Source organism: Alosa alosa, chromosome 17 (assembly GCF_017589495.1).
Source record: "Alosa alosa isolate M-15738 ecotype Scorff River chromosome 17, AALO_Geno_1.1, whole genome shotgun sequence".
NCBI classification, from domain to species: domain Eukaryota; kingdom Metazoa; phylum Chordata; class Actinopteri; order Clupeiformes; family Clupeidae; genus Alosa; species Alosa alosa.
The window spans coordinates 32235886-32242229 of record NC_063205.1 but is presented as its reverse complement, the minus strand read 5'-3'; positions in this window follow the sequence as shown (position 1 = coordinate 32242229).

Below are 6344 nucleotides of genomic sequence, written 5' to 3'. Positions count from 1 at the left end.
TAGTGTGTGCTTCTGTTCACTGTGTGCTGAGTGTGTTTCACTAATTCACGGATTGGGATAAATGCAGAGACCAAATTTCCCTCACGGGATCAAAAGAGTAGACTTATACTTATACTGGATGATTCTGACGTTTTGAAATGCATCTGTAACCAGTTCCATTGATATGTTTTGCATAAGGCTGCAAAGGTCTTGGGAGAGCTTTTTGCTTTAACCCATCATGAAATGTTTCTTGTGTGACACCTTGGTAACGAAAAACCTTTTTATAGCCCATCAGTATACTAACCCAGCTTATATTAATTTGCACAGATAGGAGGGATTATTACTCTAACAACTTCCAGTTTGTTCCTTGCCATTCCTTGCCTTTGTGTACTGCTTTTTCTTAGCGTGTTCAATACTTGAAGTGTGCCATTCCACTTTTTTACTCATAACTCTACTTATGGACTTTAATGTTTTGGATTTTTTTTATATGGGTGGATTATCTGAGTGAATACTAATGGCTGGTGAAAATTTCATGCAAATAGCCTCATTGGAAGTATACTTACTGAAAAAAATGTTGACGTGTTCAATACTTATTTTCCCAGCTGTATAGCAAACATCTACACCCACTAGCTGCCTGTTGACCGCATACGCTGTAAAAAAAAAACGCTGTCCCTGTGGACAACCCAGGCTCCAAAAAACAGTCTCTAGACCATGAAACATAACTAACTGTTCCAGCCAATCACCGATGAGATGCGCATTCATGACCGTTTCAGTTGCACGGGAGGCAGAGCTAGTGAGCGGAGCGGATGGAATTTTGTTGGAGCGCGGAGCGCTTTTTAATTTAAAGGCTGGAGCGGCCGCTCTCTTCCGCTCCAATACCGCTCACACCACGAGTCTGAGGCATGCCCAAATCCACCCAGAATTCATGTCTTCCTAATGAAACCAAGACCGTTACATTTCAAAGATATTGGCCATAATAAGTTTGTTGATGGGAATGGAGTTCGCTAAATATTTTAGAAAGGAAACTGAGTCACAGGGACCACAAGCGTACTATTCCTATAAAATAACTAGATACTAACAATGTACAACAAGACCATGTGGTGAGTGGTGACACTGTTCCAATGAGTAAAGATTAATTTTGGAAATTAAGAAGACACATTTCGCGAAAACATGTGTGCTACGGAGAGCAAAGAAAAACGTGAGCAATTTGAATGCTTCATACCAAGCAGGCACCTGAAGTAAAACTTGGATGCTAAGCCTGTATTCTTTAGGCAATTAATCACACTGATTACTTTAGTTTAAAGCTTATGTGTATTGATGTTGACAAGCTTGTTCGTTGTTGAACTATCTAGTGCAGGGCGATATGTAGCAAAAAAAGGTGTTTGGAACATATCATATAGATTTTTGCAAATTATGTTTTTTCACTTATTCAGACCCTATAATTTGCAAAACTACCTGTTTCCAATTTCCCCCCGGACTACACTGGTCCAAAATCCAAGATGGCGGATATATCACCAAAAATTGGAAATAATTGCCTTTTTAAACATTTTAAATGGATATATGTTGGGTATTATCATTATATACATACATTTTCTAATAAAATTGAATGACTTAGGTAATAAATATGACCATGGGTGACATGAGATGTCATGATTATCAACCAGTGATGGGTGTAACCACCATTATGCTATTTATTTAGCCTGGAAAATCCAGACCCTGAAAATCTAGAAAGATTAAGGGTCTGGCCAAGAACAATGTAATGGCCCAACTCGAGGGGCAGCAACAAGCATGCATTTAAAAATCTTACTGCATGCAATTGGATAACACTAGACCATGTTTACTCTGAATGATTTCGGACTTCGACGCAATCGGATAACACTACGACCAATGTGTACTGTCCTCTAACGTTGCAGCGCTGTCTTCATCAGTTTAGCTGATTCCCCGGAATGTTGGGGTAAAAGTAACGTGCATCATTGCTCCTTGCCAGAGTGTCTCGCAGAGACAATTCCATTGTGCTCTCGCGAGAACTCAGAATTTCCAGGGTACTATTTATTGGCATACCCGGAAAAACACATTGACTGATTAAAAGTTTCCTTCACATAACCCAATAATCATTTGAATTAAAGTAATGTTCTGCACTCACCACACTAGATTAGATTAGAGTAGATTAGATTCAACTTTATTGTCATTGCAGAGTACAAGTATGAAGACAACGGAATGTGGTTTGCGTCTAACCAGAAGTGCAAAAAAGGAGAAAAGTGCAATGTGAAATAGAAATTATAGACAGGTGGTGCATAGACAGGTCAAGAAATATAGTGCAGTGTAGACAGTAGTATACAGTTGATTTACAGTAAGGTATAAGGTAGAGAGGTTTACAGTAATATAAATATGTAGAGTGTATTAGCAGTTACCTTATAAGAGCAGAATAATTATGGCTATGTAATGTGAATGTATGAACATACATTGGGGGGGTGGGGGTCTGCCGGTTCACACACACAAAGGTGGCAGTAGCAGTAAGTCATTTTGGCAAAACCCCACATATCTACAAATGTCACACAGACGCTTGCCCTTCGCAGGGTACCAGACATCAACAAAGACAGTCTCATTATCATGGGCACTGGAGAACGTTGACAAAATATACATCTCAGCCTATAAATCTTGACGCACCACAGCGGCAGCAAATGTAATTTGCAGCCAGGGTAGTCTAGCAACTCTCTTGACTTGTGAGGTGGAAAAACCAAACTTCGGTCAGGCCAATCACATCGTGTATAGAGTCGGTGGACCTTTTGGGTATCCTATCTGGAAATTGAAAGTCAACCGTTTATCCCGTGGGAAAGGAAAGGTTTCTGTTTCAAGTCAATTAAGTCATGTAGGCTTGTAGTAGGTCCTCATCCATCTCCAGACGTGTTAGCTGGATGTGAGAAATTTGTGTTAGCTCCTCAAAACATGGTTTTCAAACAGCTAAAGCCCTTTGGTGGAACATGTTTAAAACTCTAAAACCCAACCTGGGAGTGGAAAAACTTGGGAACTAGGGAAATCCCATCCCTATGATGGCCCTACCATTGCCTATTGCTGTCCCCATGCTCAGATTCCTGCCCGTGCAGCCTAGCGACCCAGTACTTGCCCAATGACAACTCCTAATTCCTATGGACAATTCATCCCCTACACTGGACTATTTGAACTTAACACTAAATAGGATTCATGCATTATCATACTGGTTATATAACCATCCAACCACTTTGTAACATATACCTCAGATGGCTCTAAATACCATGTTCTATTATCTGTATATAGACCTTACTGTCCTGTAACTGACCCCAGGCAGATGGGTCAGGCCCTTGAGTCGTGGATCTGCTTGAGGTTTCATCCTATATGTTTCTCCAATTCTTGGGAGTTTTTCCTCGCCCCTGTTACTCATGGGCTCTGTCTGAATGTTTAACACTCTGTTAAGCGCCATGAGACCTGTGTAATGTTTTGACTCTCTATAAGTGAAATTAAATTGAAATTGAAATTCTGAGAGCACACAGGCAAGCAAATGTTTGGGCACAAGCTACAGTGCCTGCTCCAAAGATTCTTGACTCACTATCACTGGGATGGAGACAAATTGTTGATGGGTTCTTTCAAAACTTCCACCAGCACCAGAGGCTGTTGTGGAACTTGTGAAGTGTTGTTGTCTTGCCAGCCAATGAAGTAGAAGGTGTTCTTGCAAGAGTAACAACTTACCATTCACGCAACTTTGCAGGTGTGAAGGCTCTGAGGAGATGGCTCTGAGGAGATGTTTTATTAAAAAGACAGTGACAGTGGTGAGGATAAATACTTGAGTGACAATGACAATGTTTTGTTGAACTCTTCAATAATGAAACAAGATGCAGATTTTTTTTCTTTCATTTTTTCCATTTTTTTGGCAAATGATGAAATACATATTTTGAAAAAAGTCTGTATCTTACTTGTCTACCTTATTAGGTGTATATTTATCAAAAAGTTGACCACTTTAAGCCTTTATATTATTTTTCCGCATATCCGCCATCTTGAATTTTGGCACTGAAAATGAAGAAAAACATTGGAAACAGGTTGTTTTGTATTCAATGTGGTCCTAGCAAGTATAAAATCACCAGTTGCAAAAATCTATATGAACCGTTCCTAAAATTACACAATTCCCCTAACTAATCAGTGTTGTATTAGCCTATCTTTTAAAGTAAATGTCCTATGAGTGAAATTGCCGTTGCTCGTTCTTTGGGATTTAAGTTTTGTAAAAATTTCACGTCGCTCTCATTGAGGTTGAATCAAGGGGGCAGGCGAATTCCCGGAAGTAGAAGCATCTCCGCCATCTTGGTCAGACTTTTTTGTAACTCCCGCCTCCAAACACAAAGACGCGGACCTGATTGGTTCTCGAATGGTCCTCATTTAAATAAAGTTAAACTTTGGCCAACTTTGTTTCGCCTGCCTCGGCGATTCGCTTTAATTTCGCCCAACTAGGGCGAATTTAGTCTCCATTCAACCTCAATGAGAGCGACGCGAAATTTCGTTGTGTGGAAACACCCGTTAGGTGACAATTCGGCTTGTAGATTATTTCTCCCTCTTTTAAATTGGAGCGAGCGTGGAGCGATTTAACTGGAGCGAGAGGATTTTTAAGTGGAGCGGGGAGCGAAATTGAGCAGAGTGGCCTGATGTGAATTGGAGCAGAGGAGCGGCCGAGTGAACAGCCACCTGAGCGAGGAGTGGGATATTTGCACCGCTCAGCTCCGCTCACTAGCTCTGACGGGAGGAAGGGACACCCAATCGTGCTATGAGAACCTTTAATCGCTAGTGCAACAGTGTAGAGGTCTGCACTCCCACAAAGGACATGTTTTGAAAGCGCTATGCAGGAGCGGGCAGGATGAGAGAGGTGTGTTTGCGAGTGTGAGAGAAACGATGATTGATTTCACAAGATGAGTCACTGCACTCCCGCAAATTAAATATATGCGTAAAATAATATACAAATAATTGAAGTAGTGTATAGAATTATAGTTAAGCTGGATATTGTGTTAGGCAGCATTAAAAAAAGCAGGTTTAAACAGCTTAACTGACGGATAGGTAATGGAGGGTTACCGGTTCGAACCCCGACCAGTAGGCATGGCTGAAGTGCCCTTGAGCAAGGCACCTAACCCCTCACTGCTCCCCGAGCGCCGCTGTGGTTGCAGGCAGCTCACTGCGCCGGGATTAGTGTGTGCTTCACCTCACTGTGTGCCGAGTGTGTTTTACTAATTCACGGATTGGGATAAATGCAGAGACCAAATTTCCCTCACGGGATCAAAAGAGTATATTGTCATTTAGGCCTAAATGGGTTAAATTATTTCCTGCTGCTCCGTTGTTAAAACACTCAATCGAAAGCATGACAGAGGAAGATACGATGGGGTATTAAGGCCACACATGAGGAAAAAAAATATTTTTGCATTAAACTTGACATTTTGAGAATAAAGTTGACATATCATATTGACTTTAATCTCGACATGTCCATCAGAACACTGAGAGCGACCGCTCCAAAGGGTAGGCTACAACCGGGATGATTGAAAAGGACGAACGAAACATTCCAGTTTTCTTCGAGTGCAACGATAGACAGACATCATTCAGACAAAACATAGAACATATGAACCTCCGTTGGTCAGCCAAATACTTTCCTGTTACATCCTTTTAACAGTTATAGGCGATAAATTCGATGGTCAAAAGCAAACTTCATTAGCAGTTTATTATTAAAGGGTTTTTTCATCTTAAGGTTCAACTTCATGCTTATTAGCCTAGACTATCCTACTAAATGAAGTCGACACGTCGAGATTAAAGTCGACATGATATTTCAACTTTAAGGTTAAAATATTTTTTTTCTTCATGTGTGGCCCTAAATCTCCGTCGTAGGAAGAGGACACCACTAGGCTACTTCAGATGTTCCTTACTAAAGAACGAATGCCAGCTAGCATAGCTGTGTTACAGTAGCCTACATTCAGAATCAATAAACTTAAAATCAGACAGCTGGCAGCCCTTTTCAGTTGTGTGTGTCAAGTGCTCCTTTTGTGAGACAGAAGGCAAAACTGAATATGAATATCCCTCCTGCAGGAGTGGGACTAAAAATGACACATTATTGCGGGAGCGGGGCAGAATGTTGCGGGAGCGGACGGGCGCGGGACTGATAAATCTGACCCGCGCAAACCTCTACAACAGTGCATATGGTCCTATTATGGACATGAGATATCATCAAGAAACTAGGGCTGATAATAAAGATTCATAAAGCTTTACTCAGTTTTCTACATTGACACACCTGTGTGCAAATCCTGTGAAAATATAGACCTCTCAATGGACTTAAAGGTCCCTGCTTCCTACTAAACACGGTGGTA